Consider the following 11504-nt stretch of genomic DNA (forward strand, 5'->3'; position numbering starts at 1 on the left):
ATGGTTCATCTTCAACACTTCCCTTCCCTTCCTTAACCTCTCTGTCTCCATTTCAGGTGATAGACTGTCAACCAATATTCATTACAAGCCCACCGACCCCCCCAGGTACCTTGACTACAGCTCATCACACCCTGTCTCCTGTAAGGACTCCATCCCATTCTCTCATATTCCTTCGCCTCTGTCGCAACTGTTCTGATAATGCCACTCTCCAAAACAGTGCTTCTGACATGTTTTCCCTCTTCCTTAATCGAGGTCTCCCCCGCCACTGTGGTTGACAGGGGCCTCTACTGTGTCTGACCCATCTCCTGTGCCTCTGGCCTCACACCTTCCCCTCCCTCCCAGAAACTTGATAGGGTTTCCCTTATCCTCACTTTTCACCCCACCAGCCTCATATTCAAAGGATCATCCTCTGCTATTTCTGCTAACTCCAACATGATGCCACCACCAAACACATCTTCTCCTCACCCAGCTGTCAGCACTCCATAGGGACTGTTCCCTCAAGAACATTCTGGTCCACTCCTCCCTCAACCCCAACATCTCATCCCCTCCCTCGGCAGCTTCCCATGCAATCACAGAAGGTGCAACACCTGACCCTTTACCTCCTCCCTCCTCACCATCCAAGGGCCCAAACACTCCTTTCAGGTGAAGCAGTGCTTCACTTGCACCTTCTTCAATTTGGTCTACTGCATTTGCTGCTCCCAATGCGGTCTCCTCTACATTGGAGAGACCAAACGCAGACTGGGTGATCACTTTGCAGAACATCTTTGTCTTGTCCGCAATCGTGACCCAGACCTACCTGTTGCTTGCCATTTCAACACACACCCTGCTCTCATGCCCACATGTCCATCCTTGGCCTGCTGCAATGTTCCAATGAAGCCCGACGCAAACTGGAGAAACAGCACCTCATCTTCCGATTAGACACTTTACAGCCTTCCGGACTTAACATTGAGTTCAACAACTTCAGATCATGAACTCTCTCCTCTATCCTCAGCCTTTTGAAATCCCATTTTTCAATATTCATTTTTATTTTTTAATTTTTATTTTTTAGTTCTTATTTTTCATCCACTTAGTTTTATTTATTTTCATTTTTATTCATTGTTTTATTCCCGCCTTATATCCCATTTTCGATCACTTTTCCCCACCAAGGTCCCCTCCCCCCACCTCACCCCCACATGGGCCACATGTCACTGGTTCATGTTGTTCTTTTTAGAGTGCTTACCCTTGCCCTGCTATTATCACATGGGGCAGAATTTTGCTGCCGGTGAGCAGGGGGCAGGGCCCGCTCGCCAACATGTAAAATGACGCAGGATGACGTTGGGCGGAACCCCCGACGTCATCCTGGCCCATTTAAATTTTGAGGAAGGCAGGCCCACAGCAAAATCAGTTGCAGGCTCGCCGACTTGTCAATAGTCAACTGAGGCCACTGACAGGATCAATTTTACAATTAAAGGACTTGCCCGTCCAACCTTAAGGTTGGCAGGCAGGCCAGGAGCTCCAGCAGGCAATAGAAAAAAACATGAAACCTCATCTCACCGTTTCATGTAGGCATTTAAAAAGTTTAATAAACTTATAATGTAAATTATGAACATGTCCCATCTCATGTGACATTGTCACATGAAGGGGATATGTTAGGGATTTTTTTTTGTAATTTTCATATTTTTAGAATTGTGAGCAATCTCCCTGAGGCAGCATTAGCCTCAGGGAGATATGCGCTCTTTCGTGCGCATGTGTGAAAGACTGCACTCTCGCTTTTGGGGAATTCCCCCACCCGCTCAGGAAGCGCATAGCGCTTCCCGTCGGATGTCACGCTGGGTGGGCCTTAACTGGCTCGCCCACGTAAAATGGGGGTGGGGCCTGCTTCTCTGGCGGGGATCGGCTCCCTGCCCACCGGAGATTGGATCGAGCCCGCCCAACAGGCAGAAAATTCTGCCCACGCTGTTTTCTTACCTTGAAGACACTATCAGCACATCCTTTAGCCTGAAACACTACCATTAACAACCCTTTGTCCTTTTGTTTATGACATTTTTATCAGTCTCTCCTTTGCCCCCATCTATCGCTGGTCTTCTACCTAGCTTCACCTGCTCCACCCTGTTTAAACAGTATAAATTTCATCACATCTTCACTTCTCTTTAGCTCTGAAGAAGAGTCATTCAGACTTGAAATGTTTTTCTCTCCACAGGTGCTGTTAGACCTGCTGAGTTTTTCCAGCATTTTCTGCTTTTGTTTCATGAACACTTATCACTTAGTTAAAAGGGAACTTAGACTTGAAATGACTTGACTTGACTTTCTTTGCTGAGTTTACTTCATATCCACCACACAAGCACACATAATGCTGTCCAAGGTATTTGAATGGGGAGCCATACAGCAAGATGCCGTTTCCATGAAGCCAACAGCAGAGCATTCATTCCCGATTGGAACATCTCAATTTCTGCATTTAATCATCTTGCTTGAAGTTGCCATGGCATTTGTAATCAAATAAAGGCAACAGCTATCAATCTCACTGTTAACTAAAGCAAATCTTAGGCCATTGTGATTTAATGTTTTGCAGTGCAGAAATCATATTTAGGCAGTAGAGAACAGGGTACTCTAGTATGTTTAATTTCCCAATTTCCCAGGACATGAGCCTAGAAATTGTTGAGCTACCCATGGGAAAACCATGGGCTACTGAAATTTTTTGGCAGGACTTACTTCTGCTGGTTTACATGGGATACTGTTGCTTTAGATCTGGGAATCAGAGTGCTGGGGAGCAATCTGGAGAATGAGATTAGACTAGGTGGCTCATGGATAAATAACACTGTTGTTGCATGCACTCTTGTAAGGAGATGGAAGTGAGAAAAGTAAAGGAAGAACTTGAATTTTTATAGGCCTTTATGGTATCTTCAGGATATCTTAAGAGTATTCTGTAACTAATCAATTATTCTTAAAGTACAGTAATTGTTATATAGGCAAAATTGGCAGCAAATGGGTAAAACAAGATCCAACAAACAGCAGACCAGCTGCCTGAGCTATCACTTTGGTTTTTCTGGCAGGGGCTGCACTGCAGGTGGCTCTAGAATTGTCACTTTTCAAGGATGTCTGCAGATTCTATGAGCCAACCCTTGTGCATTTGCTGGATTGGGAGCCAGTGTAGATCAGCAAGTGCAGGGGTGATGGATGAATGGGACTTGATGCTAGTTAGGATACAGAATGTTGGAATTGTTCAAGTTTATGGAGGGTGGAAAATCGGAGGCCAGCCAGGAGAGCTGTGAAAAGTAAAGTCTACAGGAAACAAATACACGGATGAAGATTTCAGCCTATGTTGTGGAAATGGAAATAGGTGGCCATGGTAATAAAGTGGATATATGGTTGGAAACTAATCCCAGAGTCAAATGGAATTCCAGTGTTGTGAATGGTCTGGCTCAAGCTCAGCAGGAGCCAAGTAGGGTGCTGGCAATCATGGCAGGGACCATAGATAATGTTCTGAAGAAGAATCATATTGGTCTCGAAACGTTGGCTGGGATTTTCCGTGCCCACCGGCATTGGACATATTTGGTGGCACGAACGGACAATATGGCGCAATCGGTTTCATGATGGCGTAAAATCAGTTCGCGATCGTCTGCTCAGCTCCCTGATGGCATGCCGCATTCTCCACCATCGGACGTCGGGAACCTCATTGTAATACATCAGCATATCATTATTAAGGCTGCCTGCCAGAATCATCGACCCCCACCACAGCTGGATCGTCTGCCCACGTTGGCGGGAAAGCACACCAGTGTAGAACACATCTTGACAAGTGTGACATGCAAAAGTTGGAACTTGCTTGCCAAGGCCTTGCTCACATCACGGACATCCGCTCACATCACGGACATCTGAGGAGCAGAAGATGCTGGAGCCGGACATCAACGGTACACTGCAGAAATGCCCATGGATGCTGGGTTGATTCTCACGGACATGGTTCTGCTGCGTAGCAGTGCATGGAAGTTGGTGATTCACCGTTGATGTACACAACAGGTGATGGTCGAGGGGGTGGGAGAGGAAAGGTTAGGATCGGCTGGGAGAGTAAGAGGTGTTGGGGGGGGGTGATGTCAGGAGGGGGGAAATAAAGGTGTCAGGATTGGGGAGCTGGAGCGGGGAGGAATGAAGATGTCAGGATGCAGCCAGATTGGGAGGGGGAGGAATGAAGGTGTCGCTGGGAGGTTGAGGGGGAGGGGGTATCGGGGAGAAGACTGCAACTAGAGAGGTAGGTGTAAGGGGGAGGTGGAAGGTGCTAGGGAAGGTGTCTTGGGGAGGAAGAGGTGTGGAGAGGAGAGGGTGTCTGGGGTGAGGAAGGAGTGCAGAGAGGGAAGGCTGTCCAGGTGGAGGAAGAGGTGTAGAGAGGGGAGGGAGTAAGGGTTGAGGAAGAAGTAAGAGTGGAGGAAGAAGTCAGAAAATAGGTAGGAATAAGGTTGGAGGAAGAAATAAGCCTGGAGGAAGAAGTGAGGTTGGTGGAAGAGGTAAAGCTGGAGGAAGGAGTTGGAAGAGGGTAGGGAATAATTGGTGGGGGGTTGTCCAAGGGGGGGTGGGAGGAATTGGGGATAAGGGGTTCCGGGAGGGAAGAGATGCAAAAGTGGGAAGGGGTGAGGAGGAGGATAGGGGCTCCGGGGGAGAAGTGGTGTGGAGGGGGGAAGGAGTTCTGGGGGGGGAGGGGTTCCGGGGTGGGAAGGATTTCCATGGGGGGGTAAGGGGTCTGGAGGGTTGAAGGGCTTCCACGGGGGAAGGGGTATTGGGCGGGGGGGGGAGCGGGTGGTGTGCAGGTGAACATGTACAGGAGGGATCGGATTGGTCCATGTCTGCCTCCTGGGGAGTGAACTGAGGGGGAGCGTGATATGGAGGAAGGATGAGAATGACTGAGGGCAGAGTGAGGTGGGAGGGTGAGGGTTCAATGATAGTGATAGAAGGGATGGCGAGGGTGTTTGGTGGGGACCCGGAGGCAGACATGGACCGTGGGGGTAGGAAGGAGGAGGCCTGGGAGGTGAATGTTGATTGGGTTGGGAACGTGCACATTCACCTGGACATCCCTGAAGGAAAAGGGTTGTGGCTGGTAGGTAATGTAGGGGAGGTGGAAGGTGATCCTGGGGGCTGTGGTCAACTGTGATGGAGGAGAGGAAGTGGGTGACTGGAGTAGGGAAAAGGATGGAGCAGCAGAAGTAAAACTGAATTAGCATCATGCTGTCCAAATCAAAAGTGAAATGACAGTCGCGGTGGGCAAGATCAGGTGCTGCTTGGGGGGTGTGATCATTAGGTTGGCAGAGATGCAGATCAGCTCAGATGGACAGCTGAAAGCGAACCCCAGCAGGCAGAATTCAAAATGCTCAGGACATTGAGATGAATGTGAAACATGAAGGTCCTGCATTTGAGTGACAGTGTATGCACAAGGCTCCAAAAGGCCCTGCCACACACACATTTTTCCCTCCAGAATTAGCCATGGGCCGGTTGCTCCCTCTGCGCTGGCGGTTCTTCCGGGCTGCATATTTCCACTGGAGGAGGAGTCCTCTTGGCTGCAGATGAAGATATGGATGGAGGAGGAGTCCCCTTGGCTGCAGATGAGGATATGGATGGAGCTGAGGGACTGGTTGGCTGAAGGTGTTGGTCCCTGTGATCCAAAGCAGAGATAAGTAGTGCATGACAGCAGAGTCAAAAGCAGGAGAGAGAGTACTCAGTTGCACTGAGGGAGGGCTGATGTGGTGCAGGATCCTCAGGTGGGTGTTCACCGCTGACTTCACCGTCGCCACAGGCAGGTTCCACATCCTCACCAGTCAACACAATGGCATGCTCCTCAAAGTGAGTGAGAGGCCTAATGTGGGCCATTCCACTCCTGGTCTGGGACCTCTCCCTGCTGATGTGAGTAGGCTTCTCCTGCATGATGGAGAGAGTGTGAGCAGGCCATATGAAACTGCATGGAATGTTTGTGTGGTGAGCAGCCCATGGACAGGAATGAGGACACGAATTCAAGAGGTTATGAGCCTGATGGAGATGAGAGAATGTGTGTGAGAGTTTGTGTTGTTGTCCCTTGAGGTATGAGATCCCTGTGGATGTGTGATGGGTTTGTGAGTGTATGAGTTGAGAGTGATGAGAAGAGTGAGCTAACCTGGATGAACGGATGAGACCATTCATCCTGTAGTGGCACTGGGTGGCTGTCTTCTTTTGCAGGCAATTGTACTGACCACTGACTCCCAAGCCTGGTTGGTAATGTCGCTGCCCATCCTATGGCCAGAGTAGGAGGTAGAGGACATGGCATCCAAAAGGCATTCCAATGACCTGTCATTAAACCTGGGGGCTGCAGTCTTTTTGCCTTTTGTGGACATCTTCCCTGCAGGAGGAGTGGACTGGAAGCACTGAGATATGTGTGCACATCTGGACTTTAAATATGGCGCCTGGGGTGATGAAGCGGCGAGGTGATGGCACCCGCCATCAAAACAGCGTATTTCCTGGCGATGCATAAATAATGTGGTGGGATTGTGAAAACCCAACACCATGGCCAACAGGTAAAATGTTGTTTTACCTGCCTGCTACCGCACTTAGTATGAATCTGGGATGATTCTGCCCTTTAACTCTTAGTTTCTCTCTACACAGATGCTGCCACACATTGCAGCGTTTTCTGTTTTTATTTCAGATTTCCAAGACCTGCAGTATTTTGCTTTTACCAAAGATAATGGCTTCGGTCTTCCCAATGTTTAGCTGGAGGAAATTTCTGTTCATCCAAGACCAGATGTCAGACCAGCAACATGACTAATAAGAGAGTGGATGAGGGAGAGATGTGGTGGAGAGTTAGAGCTGGTGTCATCAGTCAGATGTGGATCCTGACATCACGATTTTGCATGATGTCGCTGAGGGATAGCATGTGGATAAAAAATAGGAGGATAGATCCTTGGGGGACTCCAAAAGTAATGGTATAGGAAGTGAAAGAGAAAATAATGCAAGTGATTCCCTTGCTACAACTGGATTTGTAGGAATAGAACCATGTGAGGGAAGTCCTTTAAAACTGGATGTCGGAAGAGAAGTTGAAGGAGGATGATGTGGTCAACCACCTTAAAAGCTGAAAATAGGTCAAGATGGGTGAAGAGCCAGTCAGTCACAGGATATAATTTGCGACTTTGATCAGAGCCATAACTTTATGAGGGAATTAGCTCAAATGGTAGAGCATTTGCTTAGCAAATGAAAGGCTGCAGGATAGACCTTGCATTCTCTACTCTCATTCAGGAGAATTAACCCATGAAGGGCTGGTGTGGGAGAGACACCAGTCCTGGGACAGGAAGGAGCTGTACTGATAGGATGGCCTGCACCTGATCTGGGATGGGACCCTGTACTGTCAGAAAAAAGGAGGTGACAAAGATTTTAAACTAGTGAAAGGGTGAAGGGATCTACAAGGAACACAAGCAGTCTAAATGTAAACAGAATGGGGAATGAGAACATAGGAAAGAATAAAAAGAGGAAGGACATTGATGGCAAGGGAATAAGTAGAATTACAGAACAGAAATCTAAAAATATGGTTGAACATATGGTGAGAGGAAATAGATGAGTTAAAATGTCAGTACAGCGATGCATTTAGTTTCCATAATATAATAGGGGAGCTGGAGGTACTCATGCTCTGGGGGTAGCCAGACATCAAGGGACTCTTGAGACAAAGCTACTGAAAAATCAAGACTGTTAATTAAACACTGCACCGTATAACATATATAGAAAAGATAGAGGAAACAGGAGGTAGAGTAGTCATACTCATTAAGGATAACATAATGGCAGTAGAAAAATACATTGCTATCAGCAAGACATAAGTATAGTTCATATGGATAGAGATAAAAGATAATAAAGTATCAATCACACTAATAGGTGTGGTCTATAGACCACCTAATAGTGGAAGGGAGGTGGAGGAAAAAATATGCTGACAAATTAGGAAATTGAGTAAAATATATAGAATAATAATCGTGGGGGATTTCAACTACCCCCAATATAAATTGGACAGAAGAAGTGGGTAAGGGGGAAATAAGGGAATGGAGTTCCTGCAATGAATACAGCACTCCTTTCTAAACCAGCATTTAAAAAGCCCTCCAAGGGAAGAATTCTGTTAAATTTTGTAATGGGAAATGAACCCAAGCAACTAAGAGAAGCAAAAGTAGGGGGACATCCAGGCAATAGTGACCGCAATATAATACGCTTTAAAATAATGATAAAGAAGGGCATAAGCATCACTACAAACAAATTAATATAATGGAGAAAAGCTGATTTTGAGGGACTGAAAATAGAAGTTGTGATATTAAAATGGGCAACTATATTGGCAAACGATGAATAATAATAACGGGAAACATTTCAAACAGAATGCAGGAATAATATATTCGGCTAAAAGAAAAGAACAAACTAAACACTAGTGGGACTCCATGGATGAATAAAGAAAATAAGGGAACAATTGAGAGCTAGGAAAGAGGCATACATTAAATATGTACACAGCAAAGAAGTACATGATAAGAGAAACTCTGAAAAGATTTAAGAGAAGTCAAAAAAATTATGAAGGCAAAGAGGAATTATGAAATTAAATTATCAGGGAGCAGAAAACAAATTAGTAAAATGTTTAACAGGCACATCAATAAAAAAGGAAGGCCAAGAGGGGATTAGGAGCATTAAGGAATATACAGGATAATACTAGAGGCAATGATAAAAAGATGGCAGAATATTAAATAAATATTTGCTTTGGTGTTTACCAGGGAGATAGAACAGGCAGACGTGACATTGAATGATGAGATGAGTAATGAGGTAAGTAATTGTGACGGCCTTCGGTCTTCTGTGTTAATCATTGCCAGGTGTGGCTCAGGGGCCCCGTCTGGCATGGCATTCTCTGCCGCATTTACTGCTGAGGAAGACGGTGGGTCAAGAAGGTGCACAATTTTCTGGCCTCTGTTTTCTCTGGGCCCTCTTCTCAGCCAGCTGAGCTTTTCATTTCTGCTCACCTCTTTTTATGCCCTTTCAAACAATCAGCCTCCAGAAGTCACAGCCATCAGCATCTGTCTCCCACTTGTTAGCGTCAATGTCCACTATCTTCATATTTCACTTCCAGATGCCAAGGAGATTGTGCTCAGTTTACTGTACAGAAGGTCTTTGGGTATATGGCTGTCGTCCATCCAATGAACCTGGCTTAGCAATTAGTATATGCTGATGGAATTAGCATGCTCCAGGATCTGAGTAAGTGACTTGTCCTGTCGGAGACAACGAGGTTGTAAACTGTTCAGCCTTTTCTCCTGCATAGCATGTGTTATCTGTGTCTCACCATTGTAGAGGAGTGCACTGAGGTCACAGGCTTGGTAGACTTGCAATTTGGTGTTCTCAGTCAGGTTGTTGTTGTTCCACACCTTCCTTGGACATAACAGTTGCGGCTCTTATGACACATATGTTGATTTTAGCATCAAGTGACAAATTGCTGGCGATTGTGGAGCCTAGATATTGTTATATCTCAGCAGAGACCAGTAACAATTTTTTTTTGGAAATCCAAAGACCCAAGTATCTACTGAAAGAATGAAGCCACAAGGTTCATGGTTTAAAAAAAGAACTTTACTACACAAAAAAAATCAAAGAACATGAATACTGATAATTGCTCTCTTTCCTAGATAGCCAGTTATAGTAAAGATATTAAAAATGCAATGGGCACATATGCTTATTCTCTAAACTGAATTTCATAAGCAAATCTCCTTTTACGTCCATTTTACTTGCACCCCAAAAACTCAAGTCAGATGCTTATCAAATATTGGAAGATTAACCATTTGGTCTGAGTACTGCTTTGAAGATTCACATAAGAGTTGAGATTTCTCAGGCCTTCTGCTTACTTCAGGCAAGGTTTTCCCTTCAAATTTCCTTCAACTGTTCCACAGTTGTAGACTCCCCATTCAACACAGGCATCACGAAGTATCTTAAACATAGCCACCTCGGATCAGAACTTTCCTGGTTCTAATGTTCTTTTACTCAGGAGCCTTGTATCTATGATCTCTCAGCCTCTCTCTGACACTGTATCTCTATACATATATATATTTCTCTCTCTCTTCCTGTGCCCGCCCAGTTTGGCTATCAACACACTAACTCACTGTTAGAAAAGTTTTTTTAATTATTAAGAATATTAACTCTTTTTAGCCAGCACATGGAATTTCAAATGAACTCTGCTTAAAAGAGATGTTTCCTGTTCTGCAGCCAGATTGTTCTAAACTACAACAAACCACTTGAACACTGAACCACACTCAGGGACGTACTTACTCCTATACCCGGTGTGGAAGGGGGTCGGGAAGGAGGAGGACCTCCTCGTGAACTTGCTCCTGGGCCTGGCCAAGTTGGCTATTAACAGGTCCAGGCAGCGGGCGATCGACAGGGGAGTCCCGCCCGATTGTTTGTCCTTCTTCCGCGGCTAGGTTCGCTGCCGGATGTCCTTGGAAAGGAAGCACGCGGTGTCTGCTGGGACACTCGAGGCCTTCTGTGCCCGGTGGGCACCGCGGGGACTGGGGTGTTTTATCGACCCCTTTAATCACATTTTGGTTTAAAGTTGTAAGTTTCCTTTAAACTTTGTTCTTGGTTTTACAGCTGACCTGAATTAGGGGCTGTGCCTGATTTATCCCAATTTTGTTTATTTAGTTTGATTGTTTTAACTCAATAAGAGTTACTTACTCCTATAATTAACTTATAGTTGACCCTTTTCCATTGTTTATCTTTCAGGTAATTTGATCACATGATCAATTACTGGAAGCAAGCTGTGTTTTTACAAGAATTCTTCTTTCAGGGAAACCTAGCTCTTAAAGGGACCATCACCCCAATACAAAATATAGGTTTTTCCCCAAAAGTACACGGTCCATCACACATCCCCTCTCAAAGGAAAAAAGCCTTAGTGAAGTAAGAACTTTTTCACAACCTTTTAAAATACTATACATTTCAACACTCTAAACATTTTTAACAACTATCTTAATACATACAATACCCATAATAATCTCCTCCCTATAGTTAAAAAAAATTCAAATATCCAACATCTTGCGATCCCAGAACCAGTACCAGATGTACCCACCTGCTGTTGGAAATAGCCCATAGCACCCATTCTCTGTACCAACCAAGTTGGGCTTATCACTGGTAACAGCTGTCTTCTGCCCTGTGTTAACACGCTGCAGCAAAACTGGTGTGTCTTCTCCAGGGCACAAGCCTGAGCAAATTTATAGAAACCCTGAGCTGCCCAAACATCAGGGTGTGCTTCTCGACCTCGCTGGTTGAGTCCAAAGAAATGCAAAGCACTATGGTGCCGACTTGCATGCAGCAGTTGCTGGACAGATGACATATTTAGACATCAGTCCGCCTTTGGGCTCCACTCCAGATCTTTTGTCAGGGTTTACTCCCTCAGCCTTCAACTCTCCTGAGATATCCACAAGGCAGTGGAGTTATTAATCAAAACTGGGAGTTTGTTTCATGTGTGCCAGGGTGTGTCCACAGTGCTGGTGACTTGCACACTGCATGTCTGGGGGCTAAATCTCCTC

This window comes from Carcharodon carcharias, chromosome 6, assembly GCF_017639515.1.
Source record: "Carcharodon carcharias isolate sCarCar2 chromosome 6, sCarCar2.pri, whole genome shotgun sequence".
Taxonomy (NCBI): domain Eukaryota; kingdom Metazoa; phylum Chordata; class Chondrichthyes; order Lamniformes; family Lamnidae; genus Carcharodon; species Carcharodon carcharias.